Source organism: Lynx canadensis, chromosome E1 (assembly GCF_007474595.2).
Source record: "Lynx canadensis isolate LIC74 chromosome E1, mLynCan4.pri.v2, whole genome shotgun sequence".
Lineage (NCBI taxonomy): Eukaryota > Metazoa > Chordata > Mammalia > Carnivora > Felidae > Lynx > Lynx canadensis.
The window spans coordinates 42,674,681-42,686,747 of NC_044316.2; the positions used below are offsets into that span (position 1 = coordinate 42,674,681).

At 50.3% G+C, this 12,067-nt stretch overlaps 1 long non-coding RNA gene across 1 annotated transcript; it reads right to left on the reverse strand.

Annotated features, from left to right (window-relative positions):
* Positions 1-1,035: 1,035 nt before the first annotated feature.
* LOC116737926 lies at positions 1,036-5,832 on the reverse strand. Its single transcript, XR_004343266.2, has 2 exons — positions 4,225-5,832; positions 1,036-1,411 (listed from the first exon to the last, which is right to left on the reverse strand). It is a non-coding gene; the product is annotated as an uncharacterized LOC116737926 (long non-coding RNA).
* Between the last annotated feature and the right edge of the window lie 6,235 nt (positions 5,833-12,067).

Here is a 12,067-nt window from a genome sequence, read left to right on the forward strand (position 1 = left end):
GACCTTGCCTGGGCACAGCACTATCTACCATTGAGGCTGTCTGTTGGCCTCCTGCCCGGAAGGTTCCCACTTGTAAAATCGGACCAATAACGTCTACCCTAGTTTTGCCTGCCTGAGGGCATCAGTGCAGTAGGTGCTTCCCGCCTGGTGGTTCTCGGGAAAAGCATACAGGTTTTGATCACCGCTGTCACCAAGGGAGCACCTTTAGGTACCCGTCAGCCCCCAGGCATGAAGCTTAAGGTTCTGGTTATTCTCATCTAGCCAGGAGGTTGTTTGTTTCCTTTACTTGGTAGAGTTGATATTTCTCTTTCACATGGACTCAGAACAAAAGGTCAAGAGTGTGTGTTGGTGGGGGTGGGGAGAGATGTCTTGTGCTTTGGACACTTCATACCTGCAGGCTTAGGTCAAATGGGATCTTAGGGCCTGAGTGTGGGGTGAGTACTGGGGTGGAGAGGTACTGCTACCTGCAGGTCCAGGGGGACTTTGGGGGTGTCTACAGGGCTGGTCTGGGAACGGGACAGGTCTTGGAAGAAAGCTCCACTGATCTGGGCCAGGCTCTCCATCAGCCTTTCTGGGAAGGGGAGAAGAAGGGGTCCCAGTGCCTGTTTCCATTTATAAAACCAGCTGTTGGAGATGTGGCACCTGAGTGTGTGCGGGCTGCCTCTTCAATAATTCTCTCTCTAGGAGCGAGAACCACCTCTCCTCGATTTTAGACTAGATGAATCTGAGTACATTTAGTATGGTTAACAGTTGAACAGAAAGTTAGAAATAAGGACACGGAGGGATGCCTGGGTGGCTCGGTCGGTTAAGTGTCTGACTTCGGCTCAGGTCACAATCTCACAGTTGTGAGTTCCAGCCCTGCATTGGGCTCTGCGCTGACCGTGCAGAGCCTGCTTGGGATTCTCTCTCTCTCTCTCTCTCTCTCTCTCTCTCTCTGTCTCTGTCTCTCTGCGCCTCCCTCGCTTGTGCTCTCCCTCTCAAAAGTAAATAAACATTAAAAATAAATAAATAAGGACACAGAAGCAAAGCATTATCTTAGCATTAAACAACTTGGAAAGTAAGGAATTTACTAGGAAATCCAGCTTCTTGGGCAAAAGGATAGTGTTTCTGGTTATAATTATAGCACATCAAGAGCATCAGTGTCTTGATACAAGCATGCCCTCCCCCAGATGGAGCCAGCAACATTCCTCAGTTCTTCCAATGAATTTTTGCGCAGCTGCTGTCTGCAAAAGCTGTGGGAACCCCGCATGGTAATCTCTTGTCGATCTTTTCAGGAGCCCCCGTCTCCTGGTCTTCTCTTACTTCTCAGGCCTCTCGGCCCCTCTGCAAAGTCTACGGGCTTGTCTTCCTCTCTCCATCTTACTCTGGCGCACGTTTCCACCATTCATGGGCCACGAGTCCACCAGGTAGTCTGAGGCCGGAAAAAAAAAAATCTCCCATTACCCTGTTATTTGAGCAATAATAAAGGTACATGCAAAGTGCCATGGTGCCAGAGAAGAGGCCTGGAAGGTTATCCTGGCGGAAGCACCTTTTATCTGAGCCTTCCGGGTGGACACAGGAAAGGGCGATGCCGGCGAAGAGACTGGTAGAGAAAGGGCTGGTGGGTAGGAATGCAGACTGAGCTCAGGGGAGGGTGCACGGAGAGGTGGAGAGGAAGCTAGGAAGTAAGGCCAGAGTAAGGGGAGGGGGATTAGAATGGAAGGGGGAGATAAAGACAGATTGGGCAATGGGGAAAGGGAGGAGGCACAGACACAGCTGGAGGCCAGTGCAGGAAGGGCTCAGAGGCTCACAAAGGCACTGGTCTGTCAGATTTCAAGCACTACGCATAGTCATTCAAAGCCAGGCAGGAGAACTGCAGGCATCTGAATTTCTCGGGGGTCTAAGGTGTAGATTCCTGAACCCCGCCCCTGCCCTGGAGAGTCACTCTGGGATGAGGCCCAAGAATTTAGCCTTGACCCAAACCTTTTCTGTCTCTTGCCCTACCACCCGTGGATCTGAAGGGTGAGAAAATGTGAGAATCTCTCTTTAACCTAGGAGCTGAAGGGCAAGGGATTTAACAGGTGTGGAAAATAGAGGCTCCTATTTGCCAGATAGGAATTTTGATTTATCCTTAGCAACCACCCTGAAGGTAAGCACCATTGTTATCCCCATGGCATAGATGATAAAACAGGCTTAAGAGAGGTTAAGGAACTTGGGGGCCCAAGGCCATACAACTCGTAATTACTACAGGTGGGATCCTCACCCAGCTCTGATTCTAGCTGGAGAACTAGCATAATTCAGTGGCCGAGCAAGTGGGCTTTGGAGCCAGGAACGCTTAGGTTTGAATGCCGGCTCTACCCCATACCGTTTTCTAGGCCTTCCCTAAGACAGCGCGGGGCCCAGCACAACCCAGCAAGTGTGGGCCTGAGACCACTGCCACAGTCAGTGGTTTTCATAGGCCCCTCGAGATGGCACCAGAGATAGAAACTTCTAAGTTTGATTGGTGGTTAGAAAAGAGAAGTAAATCACAACACTCTGAGGCCCCTTCGCCTCAGGCAGAGGGGCCAGAGTGTGTGACTTCCGGGAAGTTCCCCAAACTATCCGAGCCTCAGTTCCTCATCTGTAAATTGGGGAAAATATCAGTTGCCATGGGGATTAAAGAAGATAATATCCTCAGGACGGTTTCTGGTCTGAAGTAAGCACTTGAGGATAACTAGCTATATTATTATTATTATTACTACAGTTTTGGCTAATTTGTACCTACCCAGTCCAGTCAGATCTCCGTTTTCTAACTGGTCTTTGAGCACTGGAGTGAGAGCCTCTCTTGTTTGAACCCCAGATGTATCCTTACTTGGTCTCTGACCGAAATCATCTAAGTAGGACTAATGCCACCATTTCTTTTGAAACCGGAATAGGTAATGTTCTCATGGCTTCTGTTGCAGGAAGCTGGTTCTTCCCACTCTCTTTGAAAAAACGGATTTAAAGTGTTCGTAAAAATGATTTGTCAATTCTATCTCAATAAAGTTGGACACAAATACAGCTTTGAGGTGCAGTTGACAAAAGAATGGACTCCTTAAGCCTCCCAAATGTTATCACACGTAGTTTACAGTTCAAATAGTACGAAATGAAATGGTGAGGAAACAGAATGACCCGCAGCAGCCTCTTGCCTCGACCATCCCCACCCTCCTGGGCCAGCTCACCAGTCCTCGGTCCTCCTTACCTCTCGCTGGATCTTCGGGTGCTTATCTCCACCTATCTTGTGTTTCTAGCTCTTAATTCTTCCATTTGAAAGATTTTTTTTAATTTTTTTTTTTTGAAAGAGAGAGAAGGAGAGAGAGAATCCCAAGCAGGCTCTGCACTGTCAACACAAAGCCTGATGCGGGGCTCGAACCCACGAACCGTGAAATCGTGACCTGAGCTGACGTCAGACGCTCAACCGACTGAGCCACCCAGGTGCTCTGATTCATCCATTTTAGACACTGTCTGTGGACTTCCTGGCAACACAGGCAAGGACTTAGGTCTTTAACACCCCCCACCCATTCCATTCTTGGGGTTATTTTTGTCACTCTTGCCCCACGAGTGATGGTGGTTGCAGAATTGTGACTAGGTAAGTATTGTTCACCGCAGAGCTTACTCATGTAGTCCGATGGCACTCGTTTCTGTCCCCTGACCCCCCGGGGTTTAACTTCTTCTCCTTCTCTTTCTGTGCTCCCCGCCACGATCACTCCTCCACTCCGCTCCAGTGCTCTGGCATGACAGTTAGTGCCATTTCCCTCGGCTACCTCCTTGACCTGTCATACGCTGCTGTCCTGGAACCTTCCTTCGCTGCTTCGTGGGCTGGGCTTTTCCTGGCTCCCTTCTCTTCGTGCTTTCTTTACTCTCTCTCTTAATCTGCAGTTAAGAATCCCTTTCTAATATTAAAAAATAGAATGGTCTTTGGACCTGCTCGTGATCGTAGGTATCCTTTCGATATCTATTTATTGGGACAAAAAATACAGAAAGACCAAAAGTTACTATGAAGGCACTCCTGCTCTTAAGTGAATTTGTGTTTTACTCACAATAGCATCTATGAACGTGTGAAAGCCTGTTCAAAGTTTAGGCTTAGGGTTAGTTCAATCTAGCCTCAATGTCTGGTCTTCCATTTGTCACCTCACCCCCTCAACTTGCCGTGAGACAACCCCTCTCTTGACTTTCTATTCAGTTCCTGTGCCCTAGCAGAGACTTAAGTACTGGTTTAAGGCCCACCTTGCAGGTGCACGTGGCCATGGCTGGCCAATCAGGGTCTCCTCCTACCAGATACAGGGTCCGAGCAGACCAATCAGAGGCTTTTTGAAGACTGGCTTTCCTTTATGAGGCTTGCTCAACCTCAGTGGAGAGTTGGAGTTACTAACGACTATCTTTGCAGTCTTGGGGCATGCATCCTGAAGCCTGAAGCCATCATGGAGGAAAGCACAACTGAGGGACAGTTGGGGAGAGAATGACGTTTGAGCGCTAGATGCGGCCAGCTTTAAGATCTTAGGCTTCCGGGTTATGTGAGCCGATACACTGTATGACATTTTTGGTTTAAGCATATGTTAGTTGGATTTCTTTCACTTGGAGCATAAAGAGCGGCGACTGATATATTGTCTTTGCGAACTTGGGCAGGTTATACAAGCGGTGTGTACAGACTTGGACCGTGACAACGCAGCTCCCATTAGGTCCCCTATGGCTGCCCTGTTATCAGCCTGAGCCTGAGACAGCTTGACATTGAATAGTCCGTTTTAGGGTCTGGAGGAAACGACTTACCATGAGTCACTGCCCTAAAATATACTTTCTACCCACATGCCCGGTGCCTGGAATTCTGTGGTGATGGTGGCATTCCTTAGCGTCGACCATGGCTCTCTTCAAGCGGTTCTCCTTTGGACTGTGAAGTCTGCGATATTTAACTTGTAGAAGTCCTTTCTTCTGGAGGTCCCTCTGGGAGGCAGTGGATCCAGGATGCGGTGTAGACAGACCTAGGTACACATCTCAGTTCCCAATGGCACGGTCCCTTTGCAGCTTTGGGGGCAAACACATAGCACTGTGTGCTGACCTTTAGGAGGTCAGTCTGTATTACATAAGGAATCCTACGCAGAGAGTGAAGAAATGGTCTCAGATTCACCCAGTAATATCCCCGAGTCAGCCCTGAGGGCAGGGTCTGGCACTAGGCGTTGGGAAGAGGAAGGAGATGTGATTCTTGTCTTGTCAGGGCTCCTGACCTAATAGAGAACTGCGGTTGAGTCTTCACATGGACGGACGCTATCTTTCACTCCGCGCCATTCGTAGGTGACGCCTAGAAGAGCAGGGCCACCGTGTCGTAGCCTCTAACCCAGGACTCTGTCACATTCTGGGAGAGAGAATTATGGGCCCTCCCCGCATCCCCGCTCCTGCTGTGTCTCCTCGTGGCCACAGTGTACTTTCCCATCCCCTGGCTTGGGGCTTGGGGCTGGTTCCGTGCTTAGGCTCGAAGAGGCTCGAAGAGGCTCGAAGAGGCTCCGTGCTTAGGCTCGAAGAGAGCAAGAGTGCTTGCTCTCTTACGCTTCTCTTGGGTAGCCGCTGCCTCTTCAGGCTGGGTCCCGGCAGCAACACAGGGAGACAAGACCAGCAGTGAGAAGCCGCGCCGATCCAGCCAGCAGGGCATTAAAGTACAGCGGTAACGGCCAACCTGTGAGAATCGGTTTCCCAGCCTCCTGAGTTTTGAGGATGGTTTATTAGTTAGCACTGTTGTGGCAAAAGATAACAGATACATGGACTCCCTCCGTTATCAGGTTACGTACAGGTTCAGCTGCTGCAGTAGAGACCCGACACAACAGTGGGTTAAGTGATTTTTTTTTAATTCTTTTTTTTTAATCCTTTTTTTCGGGGGGGGGGAGTGCAAGCGGGGGAGGGGCAGAGAGAGTGGGGCAGAGGATCCAAAGCGGGCTCTGCGCTGACAGGCTGACAGCACAGAACCCGACGTGGGACTCAAACTCACGAACCGCGAGATCATGACCTGAGCTGAAGTTGGATGCTTAACCGACTGAGCCACCCAGGCGCCCTTTAATTCTTTTTGGTTTTAAATGTTTATTTCTTTTTGAGACAGGGACAGAGATTGAGTGGGGGAAGGGCAGAGAGAGAAGGAGACACAGAGTCCGAAGCGGGCTCCAGGCTCTGAGCCGTCAGCACAGAGCCCGATGTGGGGCTTGAACCCACAAACGGTGAGATCCTGACCTGAGCTGAAGTCGGACCCCTAACCGACTGAGCCATCCAGGCGCCCCAACAGTGGGTTAAATTAAAAAACAGCTTCTTGGGGGCACCCGGGTGGCTCAGTCGGTCAGGTGTCTGACTTTGGCTCAGGTCATGATCTTGCCGTTCATGGGTTCGAGCCCTGTGTCGGGCTGTGTGCGGACGGCTCAGAGCCTGGAGCCTGCTTCACATTGTGTGTCTCCCTCTCTCTCTGCCCCTCCCCTGCTCGTGCTCTGTCTCTGTCTCTCAAAAATAAGTCAACATTGAAAAGAAATTTTTTTAAGAAGCAGCTTCTTGATCTCTCATATGATAATCCGGTTAAGTACTGGATCTGGGGCTGGTTCGGTGGCTCTTATGTCAGGGAGCCAGGCTCCTTCTGTTTTCCTGCTCTACCACCCTGGGGTGTAGCCCTCATCCAGATGAGGCCTTTGTACTGTTGAAATCTTCATTTCCTCCACAGTGTGGCGCCAGACCGCTCTCTGCCGCTGCCCTGGAACACAGGCAGCCTAAGCACCATTCCTGCCTCTGCTTCGGGCCTCGGGACTTTTCTTCTTCTTGAATGAGTGTGCTCCCGCCCCCCAGCTGGTGCTCCACGCCATCCCCCAGGTCTCAACAACATACCCCCACCAGGACCACAGGAGCCAGAGCTGGTCGTGCCTGGTGCTCCTCAGGACTGAGAGGCCCTGACCTCCGTGGGGGCAGGAGCCGGCCAGCATGACCAGTCGGGACTCCCAGGTTAAGAATCCAGTTGAGCCTCCCGGTCATCCTCAATCTGCTCTGCCCTTCGTCTCCCGCCCGCAGATCCCTGCTGACCTCCAGCCCTGAAGAAGCCGGAGAACGTCTGCTTCCCCCACCTCCCCGTCCGCCTTGTCCTACTTCAGTAGTTTGGTGAGCATACAAAGGCCTGTCAAAGTGGTCCCTCTGTTTGGGGGATGGGCTCAGGAGGGGTGGGCATGTGGCTTCGGAGGGTGACAGATTCTTTCTCCAAATGCTCGCCGGGCTCCTCCGAGCCCTCTTCTTGATTCAACCTTGCTTGGCCTGTGAAGACTTGAACAAACACGGGCATGGTTGCTGGCAGCTCGTGGCCGCATCCCTAGTAGGACCCTAGCCTCCCTTAAAGTGCCTGCCTGCAAAACTCCCGGCTGTCTAAAGGATTGGCTGCTTAGTCCAGCCAACGCCTGAAGATCGGGCCCCTGTCTCCCAGCTTCTGTGAGAGGGCAGGAGCTTAACTTTGAGAAGTGTCAGCAAAGCCAGATGGGTCTCCTATGGGCCAGCGTCCCTTCCTGCTTTTTGTCATCTTTCACTTCTGATTATAGAGCCCCCACTCATTCCCTTCCCTAGCCCCTCATTCTCCCTGTGAAATACCCCATCTCCTCTGTAATAATGCCAGTTGGGTGCCTGCTCACGATGAACCCTTTCCCCTACGGCACTGCAATACTGTGTTACTGACTGAACTCTGTCTGGATTACTTTAAGCAGTGTCTGCTTTTGTTTATTTTCATCAGGGGAGGTGTGCAGGATCAGCCTTTTATTTTTTATTTTTTTAATATTTATTTTTGAGAGAGAGGCAGGGTGCAAGCAGGGGGTGGGGGAGGGGCAGAGAGCGAGGAAGACACAGACTCCAAAGCGGGCTCCAGGCTCCGAGCTGTCAGCACAGAGCCCGACTTGGGGCTCAAACCCAAGAACCGTGAGGTCATGACCTGAGCCGAAGTCGGTCACTCAACTGACTGAACCAGCCAGGTGCCCCAACAGCCTTTGAAATTAAATTATTTTCAGGATCAGCTTTTTAAGTAAGCATCCCAGGGATGTTTGCGTATAGAGGTCCAAAGGCTAGATTTTGAGAAATCATGTTTCCCTGTGGAGATCTTTTCTCTGGCAGCCCTTTTGAATGGGGGCTATGTTTTCTCAGATACTGCATTGCCAATAGTCCATCCAGCTTTAATTCCAGTGAGAACGTTCCAGAGATGAAACTAAGAATCAACTCCAGGCGCTTCTCCAGTCACCTCTGGGGATGAGTGTATGTCGTCAGCATCCAGCGCCTCACCTGCTGCCCAGCTAGAATGACACCTTTCAGGGTTTCTGACTTAGAAACACGACCACCAGGTTACTCCATGTGGACACCACCCCCCTTTTACAAAGCCTTTGAACACCCACCCATCAGGAGGGGTTTGCTGGATAATGTTGGTTGGCTCTTGACACCCATTTCTAGCCCCTTCTTTGCAGGTCCTGGACACCCACGAACCATAGTTCACGGATTCCCTCGACAGCAGAATTCTGCCAATAAAGCGTACCTGTGTGAAATTTGGAAGGCGGGAAGGAGGCGGAAGCCATGCTTTTCTCCTCTGCAGCAGCAGACATGCAGGCTGAATGTTGGAGTCCATACTCCCCACCAGTCAGGCTTGGGGCCATGGGGCTGTAGTGACCCCAGCAGTGGCTTCCCGAAGTTTCCTGACTGAGTGGCAGCAGCAACTTTGAATCTATGGAAAGCAACTGTGGTAAAGTAACCTGAGAGCTAGTGGTGCGATTCCCCCCTGGCCCTGACCTTCACCACCGCGAGCCCCACCAGTGGTGAGCACCAATTGCTTGTATGACCTTTGCGTGTGTGTGTGTGTGTTTGAAATATCTAGAATGGTTTGTTTTCCTGGCTATGGTAGTTTTAAAATATGTTCACAAAACTGAGGGTTGATGGGGGGTGGGAGGGTTGATGAGGGGAGGTTGATGAGGGGAGGGTGGGTGATGGGTATTGAGGAGGGCACCTTTTGGGATGAGCACTGGGTGTTGTATGGAAACCAATTTGACAATAAATTTCATATATTGAAAAAAAATAAAGATCTACTGAATGAGTGCTGGAAAAAAATAAAAAATATGTTCACAAATTCTTTGACTCTTCTCTCTTTATTTTTATTTTTTTTTAACGTTTATTTATTTTTGAGACAGAGACAGAGCATGAACGGGGGAGGGGCAGAGAGAGAGGGAGACACAGAATCCGAAGCAGGCTCCAGGCTCTGAGCCATCAGCCCAGAGCCTGACGCGGGGCTCGAACTCATGGACCGCGAGATCGTGACCTGAGTTGAAGCCGGACGCTTAACCAACTGAGCCACCCAGGCACCCCGACTCTTCTCTCTTTAAAAGGTGGGGTCTAGGGGCGCCTGGGTGGCGCAGTCGGTTAAGCGTCCGACTTCAGCCAGGTCACGATCTCGCGGTCCGTGAGTTCGAGCCCCGCGTCAGGCTCTGGGCTGATGGCTCGGAGCCTGGAGCCTGTTTCTGATTCTGTGTCTCCCTCTCTCTCTGCCCCTCCCCCGTTCATGCTCTGTCTCTCTCTTTCCCAAAATAAATAAACGTTGAAAAAAAAAATTAAAAAAAGTAAAAATAAATAAATAAATAAATAAAAGGTGGGGTCTAAATTCCCACCCCTTGAATGTGAACTGGATTTAGTGACTAAGTCACTGCTAAATGCTGCTCTGTGCCGTCTGAGGGGAGGTCATAGGAAGGATACCTTCTGTCATTTCTGTCTCTCTTTCTCAGATCACTCACTCTGGAGGCACCCAGCCATCATGCTGTGAGGACATTCAGTCAAACATCATGTGGGCAGGCTCATATGGCAAGGATCTGAGGCCTCCCTCCAACCCCCTTGACAGCCATGTTAAGTGAGTGAACCACCTTGGAAGTGGACCCTTCCGACTCAGTCAAGCCTTCAGATGACTGCAGCCCTGTGGTATCTTGAGAATCTCACAAAAGACCCAGGGGCAGAAGTGCCCAAGCTATTCCCGAAATTTTGACTGAAAACTTTTTAGGAATGGGGCGCCTGGGTGGCTCAGTTGGTTGAGCGTCTGACTTTGGCTCAGGTCACGGTCTCACCATTCATGGCTTCGGGCCCCGCATTGGGCTCTGTGCTGACAGCTCAGAGCCTGGAGCCTGCTTCAGATCCTATGTCTCCCTCTCTGCCCCTCCCCTGCTTGTACTCTCTCTCTTGTTCTCTCTTCAAAATAAACATTAAAAAAGACGTTTTTTTGAGGAATAAATGCTCATTGTTGTTTAAAAAAATTTTTTTTAAATGTTTATTTTGGAGACAGCAAGAGACAGAGACATAGAGTGCGAGTGGAGGAGTGGCAGAGAGGGTCATAATCTCGTGGTTCATGGGTTCGAGCCCCGCATCGGGCTCTGTGCTGACAGCTCAGAGCCTGGAGCCTGCTTCACATTCTGTGTCTCCCTCTCTCTCTGCCCGCATGCTCTCTCTCTCTTTCTCTCAAAAATAAACATTAAAGAAATTAAAAGAAATATGGCAGGGTAGCATTTGAGACTGATAAGTATTGTGCAAATTTGAGGTAGTGTTATAGAAACAACATTTTCTAAGCTTCACTTTATGAACCACATTTGCGCTAATGGAAATATTCCAAAATAGGAGAATGGAGTTGCCTGGAATCCCGGCCCACACTTCGGGAAGCCCAACGATGCACAGATGGGTCTTCTTGGTTTCTCGTCAGCTCTGTCTCTGTGTCCACCTCTCTTATTCAAAAAGTCACCACCAGCCCCCGCTCCACCCAGCTCATTAAGGAGTTTGAGCTGGCATGAGGAGTTTCTGCCCTTGTGACCTAAGAGTGACTACAGGGCCTGGTACTGCGCCCGGCTCAAAGCACGTGCTCAACAAACAGTAGCTGCCACCATCCTCATCGTTGTAATTATTGATTCTTTGATGGTAACCATGGCTTAGACGTCTCTGTACCCCTGCACCCTGCAGCAGGGCAGTATAACCGTCAGCAGGCTTTGGAGTTAACAGGCCTGGATTAAACCCCTACCTGGCAGTTTTGGATTTGCGGCTTTGGGCACCTGAACAGGTTACCTACGTCCTTTAAGCCCTGTCCCCTTATCTGCCAGATGGGGATAATAAAGTATGTTTTCACGGACTGTTGGGCGAAATTAAGACTGCAACACGCCCAACCCAGGCCTTGACACCAAGTAAGCAAATAGTGAACTAGCTGCTGCTGCTGCTTCCGATTACTGTTACTCTCTAGTCTCGTGCTTTCAACACAGTTATTTGTTGGCTCACTGAGGTCACCACACAGAGACAGACACTTGGTGGCCATTCTCACTAAAACGCTGGGGGAACGGGAGCAGGCACCAGGAGAACAGGTGTCCTTGCCCAGCAGCAGCAAACTAATAGAGCCGAAGAGGCACTGATGGGCCAATCACTCCGCTTGGAACCGTTCCTACCAACCCTGCCAAACCTGCTGGGCTGTGCCCCAGTCCTACTGTCCCCTCGGGGGACTCTGTTGGTGGCCAGCGGTTGGTGCCATATTCCATCACCTATCGCTAAGCCACCAGCATTTATTTGGGGGCATCTAAAGAGATTGTCAGGGGCGCCTGGGTGGCTCAGTCGGTTAAGCATCCGAAACTTGATTTCAGCTCAGGCTGTGATCTCACGGTCGTAAGATCGAGTCCCTCGCATCGGGTTCCACACTGAGCACGGAGCCCGCTTGGGGCTCTTTCTCTCCCTCTCTCTCTGCCCCTCCCCCCTTGCTCTCTTTCAAAATAAACAGACATTAAGAAAAGAGATTATCAAACCTTGTTCATTCAGGAATTCTTTTATTCACTACTGTATTTTGACTCTGACGTCCTTTTTCTAAAATCTGTCATTCATTTACTCAGAAAGTATAGATGACTTCATTATTTTTAATGTTTATCTATTTTTGAGAGACAGTGTGTGAGCTGGGGGGAGGGACAGAGAGAAAGGGAGACAGAAGATCTGAAGTGGGCTGTGTGCTGACAGCAGAGAGCCCAGTGCAGGGCTCAAACTCCCACACCATGAGGTCATGACCTGAGCCAAAGTCGGATGCTCAACGGACTGA